Source organism: Mixophyes fleayi, chromosome 2 (genome assembly GCF_038048845.1).
Source record: "Mixophyes fleayi isolate aMixFle1 chromosome 2, aMixFle1.hap1, whole genome shotgun sequence".
Classification (NCBI taxonomy): Eukaryota; Metazoa; Chordata; class Amphibia; order Anura; family Limnodynastidae; genus Mixophyes; species Mixophyes fleayi.
Window position 1 is genome coordinate 82426724 of NC_134403.1, and position 16310 is coordinate 82443033.

The 16310-nt window shown below is 39.2% G+C and overlaps 1 long non-coding RNA gene across 2 annotated transcripts in view; it reads left to right on the top strand.

The window, feature by feature from the left end:
* The first annotated feature begins 2589 nt into the window (after positions 1–2589).
* Positions 2590–16310, top strand: part of LOC142140168 (uncharacterized) — a 40682-nt gene continuing 26961 nt past the window's right edge. The window contains exon 1 of one of the 2 annotated variants that reach the window (XR_012688315.1): positions 2590–2779. This is a non-coding gene — a long non-coding RNA (uncharacterized LOC142140168). The remainder of the gene's footprint in view (positions 2780–16310) is intronic. The other variant, XR_012688314.1, reaches the window with a different exon arrangement.

Sequence of the window (16310 nt, forward strand, 5' to 3'; positions counted from 1 at the left end):
TAATTATAAAATGTGGGTGCTATTTTGATTTAACATCGGGGCTGGCTGGAGTTTTCTAAATTTCATGTATCCATTTTTTTTTTTACAAATGTGGCTCCCAACATTCCAGGATCCAGACAAGCAACAACTTTTCTAAAGACACCAGCAGCCACAGGTGGTGAAAGTGACAAGAACAGGTAGGAGAGAGCAAGACAGTCTGCCAACTGTCCTGAATCTGGTGGTGCAGTCCCGAATTTGGGTGACTCTCACTTAGTATTTAGTCTGACTGGAAGGACAGGTGGGAGGTATGTCTTGCTTCACACTTACCCGTGAAGGCAGAGCTGCGTGTACCTAACAGTAGTGCACACAGTATTGCCTGTGTATTTGTCTAAAATAATAACCATGTTACATCATAGGGGCCCCCCTGTCTAAAGTACCCCGGGCCCCCCAGAGCCTTAATCCAGCTCTGGGCCAGGGTGTCAGATTGACACTTAGTGCTCTGCTACTCCTCCCAGTAGCACCCCTCATATTTGTTTTAGGTTAACCCTAAAACAAATAATAACCCTATTAGTATATAGTGTGAAGCAAAAAATAGGCCCTTTTGCTGGCAGAAACATCAGTGGGCATATTTACTAAACTGCGTGTTTGAAAAAGTGGAGATGTTGCCTATAGCAACCAATCAGATTCTAGTTATCATTTTTTTATCATTCATTCTACAAAATGACAACTAGAATCTGATTGGTTGCTAAAGGTAACATCTCCAAACCTGCAGTTTAGTAAATATACCCCCAGGATTTTAAAGCAAAAGGGCATTTTTGCATTTTGATAAATCAGCCCCTATGTTCAGTACTGTAATAGAACATTATTATATAATCTATTGCTATATTATTTATACCCATTATAATCAGCCATGTATGTGTAAAAATAAATAAATAAAGTGCTGTAGAGAGAAGGAACATATAAAATAAAATGCAATATAAAGTGAGGTTTCTTTTTTGTTGCATTATTGTTCATTATTTAAGATTTATCATTTATAATAAAGTATTGCTGGGTTAAGCAACACTAAAAAAGCCTCTTTTTATATTGATAAATATATCTTGTACTCTAAACTACCTTTTAAGGATGGGCCACTACTTATGGGCCAGTGCTATGTGCTTGCCCCCCGGGCTAAAATCTGCCAGCCAGCCCCTGGCGCACGTATGCTCAGGATCATAGTCTCTGTTGAAGATATTTGCCTAATAGGTGTGAAAGTAATTAATCACGTAAACAGCACTGGGCAGGGAGTAGGCTGCACCCTGGTGCTGATTTGGTGCAGAAGTAGTCTCCAGTAGCCTCCAGTAAGTACCAGTATTGTAGTATCTTAAAAATAAAATAGCCTTAATTGATTCATAGCTGACGTGCAGTGTAGGTTTTTAAGAAATTCAGTTTTACTTTGCTTTTAAAATACAGTACTTGGTGCCATTGTTCTTCTACAAGAAAAAACAGCATACAGCATTAGTATTTATTAGCAATACCAACAATCCCCGCTCAGAATAATGCTAGTTGCTAGTAATACACACTCCTATGAATGGAAAACCAGTGCATAATTTGTGAGCAAGACAAAATCTAATGTAACAATATATGTACACGCTCTCATGTTATCAGTTACTGCACTAGTTCTAGCAGAGAGAAATGTCACAATTGGTGAAAACCGGTTAGATCAGCGCTCAGTCTCACTCAGCAGATAAAAGGGGGCTAGTTGTTCTTAACTCACATTACAAGCACCCACCAAACTAATCCATACTTGCCAACATTTGTATTTATTTTTCCGGGAGATGCCGGCTGGGACGTGGGCGTGCAGGGGGCGGGGCGCCAAAATCGCGTCATTTTGGCCCCGCCCCCGTGGTGAATCGCAGCGTTTAAACCGAATTCTGCCCACTTCCTATCAGGGAGATTGCCACACTCGTCCGGGAGACTCTCGCAAAATGCAGGAGTCTCCCGGACATTCCGGGAGAGTTAGCAAGTATGAACTAATCTCAAAAAATTATAATATGCTTAATTACCTTACTGTTGCCTACAAATGAAGTATATAATTAATACAAATATAACAATTAGGCAGTTGTGGACTTATATAGAATATTTATTTCACATGAATATTAATAACTTTATTAGTTGTTAGTACACAATGGTTTTCCAAAGAAAGGATGATAGATCTTCCCAGAATTGCATGGTGATTGCATGTTTTGTGCCTGGGCATGTATATTTATAACTCCTTTTATGCTACAACACTCCTGGCTAAGGACGACCCATTGATCACTGAGTTTTATTTATCTGCTTTCTTTTCCTGTTTCTAACAGACTTTTTTTGAATCATTTAATTAAGCGATACAACCGTATGTCTTGTGAAGAAAAGCAATTGCATTTAATACATCAAAGCCATAGACATTGCACTGAAATAATGATCTCTAAAAAGGGGAGAGAGATCAATACATACAGGAAGACCAGGGGCAGCATAAACCATGGACTACAATGAGAATGAGATAGTGGACAAATAATTGAATTACATCCCCTGCAACCTTATTAAAACAAAATTATGTTAAGAATTGTAGAAGTGGATTTTAGAGAAGGGAAGGCTGCAAATATACTGTATACACCCACCTCCCTGTATTGTCACCCCCTCCTTAAATAATCCTCTCTTAAGCAGAGGCTCAGGCTGGGACCCGTTACTTGCACAAGTCAGCAGGACAGCACAGAGACCCTACTGGGACAGAATGGGGTGGATGCTTTCAACATTTTTAAAGCAGGTGAAGAAGCACCCTGGAGTAAGTCCAACTTTATGCATTACCTTCTTCCTAATCTTTTACCTAGGTTTGTCAACTTCTAAGTTAGTAGGCATTGTAATATTCAATGTACTGTAGTCGTTGTACAGTATAAATTCTTCCAGTATGTGTGATAACAAAACAGGATGTAGAATAGTCAAAGTTTAATGATTTACAGTATCTTAGCTGCGCATTTCAGATACTCTTAATTTATTATATAGTGTTATACTGTAAGGATTCCTGGGGTTATATTTACTACACTGTGGGTTTGAAAAAGAGGAGATGTTGCCTATAGCAACCAATCAGATTCTAGCTGTCATTGTGTAAAATGTACTAAATAAATGATAACTCTGGTTGCTATAGACAACAGCTCCGAAGTTTCAAACCCGCAGTTTAGTAAATATACCCCCTGTTGTGTGAATGGAACTTTTTGTAATTCTAATTGCAAAGGCTTTAACTGCAGCCTCAACGTACTGTCTTTGGTGCCATCATTTCTTAATGGAGCATCTCACTTCAACAGGTAAACTTTTATTACCCAGAAAGAAAAACGACACCACCTAATAATTGTATAACTCATAATGTAATTCAAATTGGAGAAGTAAATCATTACAGCTAATGATCCTTATTTCTTTAAATGTACATAGGGAAATCTGTCATGTATGTAGCTGGGATGAGAAGGAGCGACTGTGTAAGGGACACAGACCTATTACAGTAGATTGCATTGGAGAGTAATAATAGATGTTATATTGTTATTATTGCTATGTGATCTTCACTGTTAAGTCTTTATAGTGCTACCCTCCAGCTGACTATAAACCTCTCTCACAGTCCACTTTTTCATGATACTCTCACTGATGGTAGTGCCACCATTGTGGAACAGTCAGACAGTGACAGGTATCTAAGTCCAGAGCTGGCTGGAGGCATCTGCATATTAAAAGTCTGCAGAATACTGTATGTGATGCCACGCAGCATTGCTCCTGGCCAAGAGATGTCACTAGCCTGCTTTCCTCTAATGCAGAGAGTGGTATCAACCAAGGTTGCTTGTATGAAAGTATCAGCAAACCATGTTATTCCGAACCTGCAGTTGCTCTACCATCATTAAACTCTAGGAATACTGTGGTACCAACAAACATAAAAAAAAATATTTGCTGGAACATCTATATTTTTTTACACTATAGTTTATAATATGTAAGACTGTTCTTTTTATCCTGTTCTGTCTCAATAAACTCACTGTTGTTTAAATGTTTCACAGTTATATTTTCTACAGACAGTATAATTTCATACTTTAATTAAAGGAAACATACATTAAAAACACTATAAATTCATGTATTTAAGATAATAATAACAAAACTAATGTCTGTGAGGGCATTAACTACATTTCTCCTCCATCCTTTTCTATAGAAAATTCCCTCTATGTGTACTTTATGTTATTTTATTTGCCACTTTGCTCTCTTCCTGGGAGCACACCTCATCAAGCAGTATCATGTTATCGTCTGTATACATCATTGCTGGTGTGAAAACACTTTGCATCCTTTTAGGAGGATGAAAGCAAACCTTTATATGTGCACTTGTGTACTTGGGAATGCTTATGTTTAACACCACAGGGGGGAAAGGTCTTTAATTTGGAGGCTATCCAGAAGAAAAGTATAATTCCCAGGACCTTATTCCCCCTGGATTCATCCCTGAGTAGTGATTATGTGTGGTTTTCCCACCAACCTCATGAAGTCTTTCAGAGCTATTACTAAATAACATCCTTTTGTGTCTCTTTAAATATCCATTATTAGAATCTCAGGATGTTTAGCAGATTTTTAGTAGAATACAAAAACTGATGGGTGTGACAAGCTGAAGTGCTATAGGAAATAGATCCTATTCAGTTGTGGTCTTTGGCTTGTTACTCCATTATATATCATTAACAACATTGGATGAGTTGAAATCATTTCAATAGTTGTTCTATTTTCTATGATCTTTTCACACGAAGGGATAGCATCTATCAACATCTCTACCTAATCAATTAAAACATTTCTGAGACAACAGGCAGAAATATAGCACCAGCAAATAGGTACTAACACTACCAGAGCTTCAATCAAGTGGTGAAGGCTTTATTAAATCTATTTCAAATAACCATAAAGATGTTTGTTGATTAAATTTAACATAAACATGTAATCATAAACATGTAACCAAATGCTAGCCTCCAGCCATTCCATTAGGCATGTAAAATAAACTTTGTAGTAATAAAGTGGACTGATGGCAGGGATATGTTCACCATTTATGACAACACCGGGGGCAGCACGGTGGCACAGTAGTTAGCATTTCTGTCTCACAGAGCTGGGTACATTAGCTCAATTCCCAACCAGGGCCTTATCTGTGTGGAGTCTGTTGACAAATGTAACCTTAGTTTGTGTGTTAGGGAATTTAGACTGTAAGCTCCAATGGGGCAGGGACTGTTGTGAATAACAAATATTCTCTGTGCGGCGCTTCGTAATTGGTGGCTCTATATAAATAGATGATGATGGAGGACAATCGGCTGCCCTGTTAACCATTTAAACGCTACATTGATATATTATTATATGATATATATATACACAGGTAAGTCTAATCCTTTGGTTCCCAAAAGTGCTTGCCAATTCTTACACTTAATGTTAGTATCCACGCTGGTTATTTTTGCAATGTTTTAGGTCTGTATGTTTCACCATGTGTATTATATGGCTTTATACTAACTTCCATCCAAAAGTCTACTATGTAGTGTGCAAGTGTGCCTGCAAATGCAAGCAAGTGTTCTTCTTGGCAAGGCACCCATCACTTTGAAAAAAAACAACCAGGATCTGACATTTGATCAGCCCATAAAATCCGAACAGTAGATGGGTGTACCTCCGTCCCACTGTTTTTCTCCAGTCTGAGCCGAAGGGCTGGAGAGTGGTACAATAATGAGTGTCTGCAGACAACAGTGAAGCATGGTGGGTGTTCCTTGCAAGTTTGGGGCTGCATTTCAGCAAATTGAGTTGGGTATTTGGGCAGGATTAATGGTGTCCTCAATGCTGAGAATAACAGGCAGGTACTTATCCATCATGCAATACCATCAGGAAGACGTCTAATTGACTCCAAATTTATTCTGCAGCAGGACAGCGAACCCAAACATACAGCAAATGTCATTAAGAATTATCTTCATCATACAGAAGAACAAGGAGTCCTGGAAATGATGATATGGCCACCACAGAGCCCTGATCATCATTGAGTCTGTCTCTGATTACCTGAAGAGACAGAAGGATTGAGCAAGCCTACATCCACAGAAGATCTGTGGTTAGTTCTCCAAAATGTTTGGAACAAACTCCCTGTAGAGTTCCTTCAAGAACTGTGTGGAAATGTACCTAGAAGAATTGATGTATTGATGCTGTTTTGAAGGCAAAGCGTGGTCATACCAAGTATTAATTTGAATTACATTTTTCTTCTGTTCATCCACTTTGCATTTTGTTAATTGATAAAAATAAAATATTAACACTTCTATTTTTGAAAGCATTCCTAATGTGCAGAATTTTTTTCAAAAAAAAATTCACACCTGCCTAAAACATTTGAACCTTATTTTGAACCCCAAACGATTTGTATGTGTGTGTGTGAATGTCTGTACATACACATATATATATATATATATGTGGTAGGTGCAACAGAAGGAGGGCGCAATAGTGATGTCAACAGATTATACTGAACAAAGTGGGTACAGAATAGGTTGGCATAAGGATGTGATACAAATCTCTGGGTTGGTATCCAACAATGATGTAGTTGAACCAGTTCACAAATCCAAACGCTAGACAGAATGTTCAAGCATGACAGTCACTGATGTAAAGATAGTCAATTTCTAATGCCACAGTATGAGGTGTGCTAGCTAACCATATGGAGCTCGTTGAACAGAAGTAATACTGTTTGCGATTCAACAGATAGACAGGATTAAGTGGAATTGCGTGTAACGATACAGTTCACCAGATAACAAATCAAATAGGTGGGAGCGTACCAGAAAGTAAAATAAAACCAGCTTATCTGTATCAAGGTCTCCGACAGGAAATCTCAGCTCCGTCTGGTGTGTCAGGAACAGGCAAAACAGCAACTGCAGTATACAGTAGTTCTTAACCTCAGGCAGCCGTCCCCATACAGTCACCGCTCACAGTCTCCAATTAACCGTAATAGTAGAGATAGAGGAGCCATATAGTGTAGTAATTTATGTACAAAAAATTTATTCAGAAATCATATAAATGCACACTCACATTTAACAAGATAATAGTAAGCTTATCTGTAATTAGGCAGTAGGTCAGCTTGTACCAGTATGGATCCCTGGAGAGCTTCACAGGTATTACCAACGATCTCCACACAGAAGTATCAGGGTATAACCAATAGATGTCCAGGGTAGTGGTGTGACCTATACAAGCTTATAGCTAAGTGATGGGGCCTCAACGCGTTTCGTCTTGACAGACTTCTTCAGGAGGAAAAACAAGTGCCCACTCTCAGGGCTTGTTTAAATACCATGTATGGTGGCCATTTTGCGCATGCGCAGTGCGCGGACTCTACTGCGCATGCGCGGGTGCTGCAGGATGGATGATACTCTAAAGGTATCTATAAACATGTGGGGCAGAGTCTCTGGGCCCAAGTGGATCAAGTCAAGTGTCCTAAATAAGTTAAAAAGTCCAGAAAAAGGTTGATGAAACCGAGTGCGGCGGCCATCTTGGATAAGGGCATCTAACATAGATTGTCATCAAGTAGAGTCTACAGTGGCCATTTTAAGTCAGGGTGCCATAATAATCATTACTTGCACAGTAAGATAATGCAGATTAAAATGTTGTTTAAACACAATTAATAAATAAAACATATTAAACATATAAGAATCACTGCATATATAAAACAGTACATGACTGCAGCTAAGGACATATGCTTAAAAAATATATAAATATGTGCTAAAAGATAATAAGGCAACAATATTAAAAATAACTAAAAATACAGACAAATCAGTGCCAACATAAGCACCTCAAATACCATAAAATAATGGTGCTTCTATGCATAGATCGCCATCAACCCCAGTAAGCCCCCTGGTGTTGATGGACGTCTAAATCAAGTGAAATAGGAAACATTACTATAAAAAAGGTGCAATTTCATAGCCTTCATTGAGACCATGAGGGGTGAGGGTGTTCAGCTGAAAGATCCAAAACATCTCCCTTTTGGAGAGTTTGGACTGGAGATCGCCTCCTCGGCATCCTAAGCGTACATTTTCTATTCCCTTAAATGTCAGATGGTTAGGGTCAGAGTTATGTTTCTTGTTAAAATGTCTCGAAACAGAATGGGATTCGATTTTGTTTTTAATATTTCGAACATGTTCCTGAATTCTAAGTTTTAGTGGTCTTTTTGTTTTACCAATGTATTTAAGACCACAAGAACATTCTAGCAGGTATATAACAGAGGATGTTTGGCAATTCATAAATTCTTTTATGTTAAACTTCTGGCTGTTGTCATAGTTATAAAAAACTTTCTTATCGGGGCTTGCAAACTTGCAAATATTGCAGTGACTGCACTTGTTAAAACCCTTCACCGCTGGAAATGTATTGGAAGTGTTAGTATGAATGTCGGATAGCATACTAGGTGCCAGAGCATCTTTCAGGTTCCTATTTTTACGGAAAATGATGTCAGGTCTTGTGGGAAGAATGGTGGCTAAAATGGGGTCCATACGTAGAATCTCCCAGTGTTTGGAGATGGTAGACCTTATTCTATTCTCACAGGAATTATAATTGGTGATAAAAGGGATACGTTCCTTCTGATTATCTCTGATTTTATGTTGTAGAAGGTCAGTTCTGTTGACCCCTTCTATTTTCGTCAGTGCTTCTGAAATAAGTTTGTCTGGGTACCCTCTTTCCTGAAATCGTTGTGCATACATATGTAGTTGCTCCCTACATTGGGAGTCACTACTGCAGTTTCTTTTAATCCTATAGAATTGGGAGTATGGGATGTTCGATTTCCATTTTCTTACATGGCCGCTCTTATAGTGGAGGTAACTATTAGTGTCAACTGTTTTAACGAAATTCTTCGTTTCAACCCTATCATTAATACCTGTCAGTACTAGATCTAGATATTCGATGTTAGTAGTACTCCGGTTAGCTGTGAATTTTAGATTATAATTATTAATACCAATGTATGTAAGGAATGAATTGATGGATTCCTCGTCACCTTCCCAAACCATCAGGATATCATCTATATATCTCTTGTAAACTTTGATGCATTGTGAAAAGGGGTTAGGTTTATATATATATTCACGTTCCCAGCTTCCCATGAACAAATTGGCGAAGCTGGGCGCAAAAATCGTGCCCATAGCTGTGCCACAGGTCTGGAGATAAAAGGTATCTGAGAATTTAAAATAATTGTGGGTTAGGATGAATTCCATCAGTTCGCACAGAAAATCCTTATGTTCTAAAGAGAGATTAGGGTCCGGATCTAAAAATTCTCTACAAGCTTTGATACCCTTGTCATGCTCAATTGCTGTGTATAGTGATTGCACATCAATGGTGAGCCAAGTATAGTTTGGGTTCCAACAGAAATCCTCAAAGAGGCTTAAAACACTAGTCGTGTCCTTAAGATAGGATTCAAGCTTGACAACGTATTTATTAAGAAAAATGTTAACATATTCAGAAATATGGGATGTGAGGGAATCTATACCAGCCACTATAGGTCTACCAGGGGGTTTAGTGAGTGTCTTGTGGATTTTTGGTAGAAAATAGAATACAGGGATGATGGGGTTCAGAACTAGTGAATATTGATATTCATCTTTGGTTAGTACGTTATTGCGTAAACCTTTTAGAAGAGTATTTCTTAGTTGAGATATAAAGTCTATGGTAGGGTCAGTTTGTAGTTTGGTGTAGGAGGCTGCATCGTTCAATAACCTCTCCGCTTCTTCTATGTATGCTGATCTATCTAGTAAGACCACTCCTCCCCCTTTATCAGCCTGTTTGATTATTATTTCTTTGTTATGGGCTAGGGTATCCATAGCTAAAAGTTCCTGTTTGGTGAGATTGGAGGTTTTCGGGTTGTTGTAATTTTCTCTACATAAATCTTTAGTTACCAATTCCTGAAAAAGATCGATATGGCTACTCCTAGATTCTAAAGGATAAAACTTGGAAGTGGGTTTTAGACCTGACTTGGACATATTTTCATAATTGGAGGTGATGGCTGTATCCTTTCTAGCAAAATGTCGTTTTAGCGTTAATTTCCTAGTATATTTATTAATGTCTATAAACATCTGGAATTTGTTGGGTTTGTGTGTAGGGGCGAAGGAGAGTCCCTTGCTCAACAGTGAAACTTCTGAGCTACTGAGTTGATGTTTTGATAAATTGAATATCCCATTCTCTTTTAACGTTCCATTGTTGATGAGTTGTACCTTTTTCTTTGCTTTTTGTATCCCCCCTCGCTTTCCCCTTCTTCCATGTGTCTGCGCTTCATGGGTGAGGCTATTTTGATATTTTCCTTGACATTGCGCTTGTTGCCCCCTCTTTCGTGTAACAAGCGTACTGGGGATAAAAAATCGTCACTGTCGCTAGCATCGATAGTGTCTAGTGTAAGGAATCTATTCCTAAGGGGTAGATGTTCCGCCGGTGGATGTTTCTTAGTAGGGGGGCTGTAGCGTGTTCTATCATGATTTTGTTTCGTAGTTCTCCACTGATGATCTAACCTGTGTGTGTTATCAGGATATGAGGAATAGTGATTCTTATGGAAGGATTGTGTTGTCTGTCTCTTCCATTGTTTGATGTTGTTTCTCTCATAATCCTGTTTGTCCCTGATGAACTTTTTTTCCTTTGTTCTAACAACTTCCAACTCTAACCTTTCAAGCTTTTTGTTTAGGACCTGTTCATTTATAGCATAGTCCTCTTGTGTTTTAAATGGTTCTAAAAGAACATCTTTGGTTTTAATTTCTTCCTCAATTTTATGAAATAGTTTTTTCTTTTCACGAATAATGAGTTTCATGAGGTTCAGGGAGCACTCATGTAGAGTTTGGTCCCAGTCTTTCATGAATTCAGTGTTATCGATTCCGAATGTGGGGGATTTGTTTATACGTAAACCCCTAGGGATGCGGTCAACAGATATATAGTGTTCCAAACCTTGGACATCCCACCATATGCGTGTTTCCTTAACAAACAATTTCTCTATGTCCCAGAAAAGACTATCCAAGTCTGATCGTGATTCCAGTATATTGGCATTTTCATTGAAAATCTTTTTACACCAGTCGGATCTATTAGTAATTCTGTCTGAGTTTTTCCACATATTGTTATTGTGGACAATACAATCTGTATGGCTGCCTGTTTAAATCAGAAACCAAAGAGATAGATGTAGACAACCAGATATAAACACTGGCGCTCAATGCAGTATTGTATAAATGAAGTGATAAAGTTAAACCCACATATACACCTCTTCCATGTGAGGAGGCAGCCTTCCTTCAAAACTCTGGCTGGTGAGGCCGAAAATAGATGTGGTAGGTGCAACAGAAGGAGGGCGCAATAGTGATGTCAACAGATTATACTGAACAAAGTGGGTACAGAATAGGTTGGCATAAGGATGTGATACAAATCTCTGGGTTGGTATCCAACAATGATGTAGTTGAACCAGTTCACAAATCCAAACGCTAGACAGAATGTTCAAGCATGACAGTCACTGATGTAAAGATAGTCAATTTCTAATGCCACAGTATGAGGTGTGCTAGCTAACCATATGGAGCTCGTTGAACAGAAGTAATACTGTTTGCGATTCAACAGATAGACAGGATTAAGTGGAATTGCGTGTAACGATACAGTTCACCAGATAACAAATCAAATAGGTGGGAGCGTACCAGAAAGTAAAATAAAACCAGCTTATCTGTATCAAGGTCTCCGACAGGAAATCTCAGCTCCGTCTGGTGTGTCAGGAACAGGCAAAACAGCAACTGCAGTATACAGTAGTTCTTAACCTCAGGCAGCCGTCCCCATACAGTCACCGCTCACAGTCTCCAATTAACCGTAATAGTAGAGATAGAGGAGCCATATAGTGTAGTAATTTATGTACAAAAAATTTATTCAGAAATCATATAAATGCACACTCACATTTAACAAGATAATAGTAAGCTTATCTGTAATTAGGCAGTAGGTCAGCTTGTACCAGTATGGATCCCTGGAGAGCTTCACAGGTATTACCAACGATCTCCACACAGAAGTATCAGGGTATAACCAATAGATGTCCAGGGTAGTGGTGTGACCTATACAAGCTTATAGCTAAGTGATGGGGCCTCAACGCGTTTCGTCTTGACAGACTTCTTCAGGAGGAAAAACAAGTGCCCACTCTCAGGGCTTGTTTAAATACCATGTATGGTGGCCATTTTGCGCATGCGCAGTGCGCGGACTCTACTGCGCATGCGCAGTGCGCAGGTGCTACTGCGCATGCGCGGGACACCCGCGACTACGCGGGTGCTGCAGGATGGATGATACTCTAAAGATAGTCTAATGATTATTATGGCACCCTGACTTAAAATGGCCACTGTAGACTCTACTTGATGACAATCTATGTTAGATGCCCTTATCCAAGATGGCCGCCGCACTCGGTTTCATCAACCTTTTTCTGGACTTTTTAACTTATTTAGGACACTTGACTTGATCCACTTGGGCCCAGAGACTCTGCCCCACATGTTTATAGATACCTTTAGAGTATCATCCATCCTGCAGCACCCGCGTAGTCGCGGGTGTCCCGCGCATGCGCAGTAGCACCTGCGCACTGCGCATGCGCAGTAGAGTCCGCGCACTGCGCATGCGCAAAATGGCCACCATACATGGTATTTAAACAAGCCCTGAGAGTGGGCACTTGTTTTTCCTCCTGAAGAAGTCTGTCAAGACGAAACGCGTTGAGGCCCCATCACTTAGCTATAAGCTTGTATAGGTCACACCACTACCCTGGACATCTATTGGTTATACCCTGATACTTCTGTGTGGAGATCGTTGGTAATACCTGTGAAGCTCTCCAGGGATCCATACTGGTACAAGCTGACCTACTGCCTAATTACAGATAAGCTTACTATTATCTTGTTAAATGTGAGTGTGCATTTATATGATTTCTGAATAAATTTTTTGTACATAAATTACTACACTATATGGCTCCTCTATCTCTACTATTACGGTTAATTGGAGACTGTGAGCGGTGACTGTATGGGGACGGCTGCCTGAGGTTAAGAACTACTGTATACTGCAGTTGCTGTTTTGCCTGTTCCTGACACACCAGACGGAGCTGAGATTTCCTGTCGGAGACCTTGATACAGATAAGCTGGTTTTATTTTACTTTCTGGTACGCTCCCACCTATTTGATTTGTTATCTGGTGAACTGTATCGTTACACGCAATTCCACTTAATCCTGTCTATCTGTTGAATCGCAAACAGTATTACTTCTGTTCAACGAGCTCCATATGGTTAGCTAGCACACCTCATACTGTGGCATTAGAAATTGACTATCTTTACATCAGTGACTGTCATGCTTGAACATTCTGTCTAGCGTTTGGATTTGTGAACTGGTTCAACTACATCATTGTTGGATACCAACCCAGAGATTTGTATCACATCCTTATGCCAACCTATTCTGTACCCACTTTGTTCAGTATAATCTGTTGACATCACTATTGCGCCCTCCTTCTGTTGCACCTACCACATCTATTTTCGGCCTCACCAGCCAGAGTTTTGAAGGAAGGCTGCCTCCTCACATGGAAGAGGTGTATATGTGGGTTTAACTTTATCACTTCATTTATACAATACTGCATTGAGCGCCAGTGTTTATATCTGGTTGTCTACATCTATCTCTTTGGTTTCTGATTTAAACAGGCAGCCATACAGATTGTATTGTCCACAATAACAATATGTGGAAAAACTCAGACAGAATTACTAATAGATCCGACTGGTGTAAAAAGATTTTCAATGAAAATGCCAATATACTGGAATCACGATCAGACTTGGATAGTCTTTTCTGGGACATAGAGAAATTGTTTGTTAAGGAAACACGCATATGGTGGGATGTCCAAGGTTTGGAACACTATATATCTGTTGACCGCATCCCTAGGGGTTTACGTATAAACAAATCCCCCACATTCGGAATCGATAACACTGAATTCATGAAAGACTGGGACCAAACTCTACATGAGTGCTCCCTGAACCTCATGAAACTCATTATTCGTGAAAAGAAAAAACTATTTCATAAAATTGAGGAAGAAATTAAAACCAAAGATGTTCTTTTAGAACCATTTAAAACACAAGAGGACTATGCTATAAATGAACAGGTCCTAAACAAAAAGCTTGAAAGGTTAGAGTTGGAAGTTGTTAGAACAAAGGAAAAAAAGTTCATCAGGGACAAACAGGATTATGAGAGAAACAACATCAAACAATGGAAGAGACAGACAACACAATCCTTCCATAAGAATCACTATTCCTCATATCCTGATAACACACACAGGTTAGATCATCAGTGGAGAACTACGAAACAAAATCATGATAGAACACGCTACAGCCCCCCTACTAAGAAACATCCACCGGCGGAACATCTACCCCTTAGGAATAGATTCCTTACACTAGACACTATCGATGCTAGCGACAGTGACGATTTTTTATCCCCAGTACGCTTGTTACACGAAAGAGGGGGCAACAAGCGCAATGTCAAGGAAAATATCAAAATAGCCTCACCCATGAAGCGCAGACACATGGAAGAAGGGGAAAGCGAGGGGGGATACAAAAAGCAAAGAAAAAGGTACAACTCATCAACAATGGAACGTTAAAAGAGAATGGGATATTCAATTTATCAAAACATCAACTCAGTAGCTCAGAAGTTTCACTGTTGAGCAAGGGACTCTCCTTCGCCCCTACACACAAACCCAACAAATTCCAGATGTTTATAGACATTAATAAATATACTAGGAAATTAACGCTAAAACGACATTTTGCTAGAAAGGATACAGCCATCACCTCCAATTATGAAAATATGTCCAAGTCAGGTCTAAAACCCACTTCCAAGTTTTATCCTTTAGAATCTAGGAGTAGCCATATCGATCTTTTTCAGGAATTGGTAACTAAAGATTTATGTAGAGAAAATTACAACAACCCGAAAACCTCCAATCTCACCAAACAGGAACTTTTAGCTATGGATACCCTAGCCCATAACAAAGAAATAATAATCAAACAGGCTGATAAAGGGGGAGGAGTGGTCTTACTAGATAGATCAGCATACATAGAAGAAGCGGAGAGGTTATTGAACGATGCAGCCTCCTACACCAAACTACAAACTGACCCTACCATAGACTTTATATCTCAACTAAGAAATACTCTTCTAAAAGGTTTACGCAATAACGTACTAACCAAAGATGAATATCAATATTCACTAGTTCTGAACCCCATCATCCCTGTATTCTATTTTCTACCAAAAATCCACAAGACACTCACTAAACCCCCTGGTAGACCTATAGTGGCTGGTATAGATTCCCTCACATCCCATATTTCTGAATATGTTAACATTTTTCTTAATAAATACGTTGTCAAGCTTGAATCCTATCTTAAGGACACGACTAGTGTTTTAAGCCTCTTTGAGGATTTCTGTTGGAACCCAAACTATACTTGGCTCACCATTGATGTGCAATCACTATACACAGCAATTGAGCATGACAAGGGTATCAAAGCTTGTAGAGAATTTTTAGATCCGGACCCTAATCTCTCTTTAGAACATAAGGATTTTCTGTGCGAACTGATGGAATTCATCCTAACCCACAATTATTTTAAATTCTCAGATACCTTTTATCTCCAGACCTGTGGCACAGCTATGGGCACGATTTTTGCGCCCAGCTTCGCCAATTTGTTCATGGGAAGCTGGGAACGTGAATATATATATAAACCTAACCCCTTTTCACAATGCATCAAAGTTTACAAGAGATATATAGATGATATCCTGATGGTTTGGGAAGGTGACGAGGAATCCATCAATTCATTCCTTACATACATTGGTATTAATAATTATAATCTAAAATTCACAGCTAACCGGAGTACTACTAACATCGAATATCTAGATCTAGTACTGACAGGTATTAATGATAGGGTTGAAACGAAGAATTTCGTTAAAACAGTTGACACTAATAGTTACCTCCACTATAAGAGCGGCCATGTAAGAAAATGGAAATCGAACATCCCATACTCCCAATTCTATAGGATTAAAAGAAACTGCAGTAGTGACTCCCAATGTAGGGAGCAACTACATATGTATGCACAACGATTTCAGGAAAGAGGGTACCCAGACAAACTTATTTCAGAAGCACTGACGAAAATAGAAGGGGTCAACAGAACTGACCTTCTACAACATAAAATCAGAGATAATCAGAAGGAACGTATCCCTTTTATCACCAATTATAATTCCTGTGAGAATAGAATAAGGTCTACCATCTCCAAACACTGGGAGATTCTACGTATGGACCCCATTTTAGCCACCATTCTTCCCACAAGACCTGACATCATTTTCCGTAAAAATAGGAACCTGA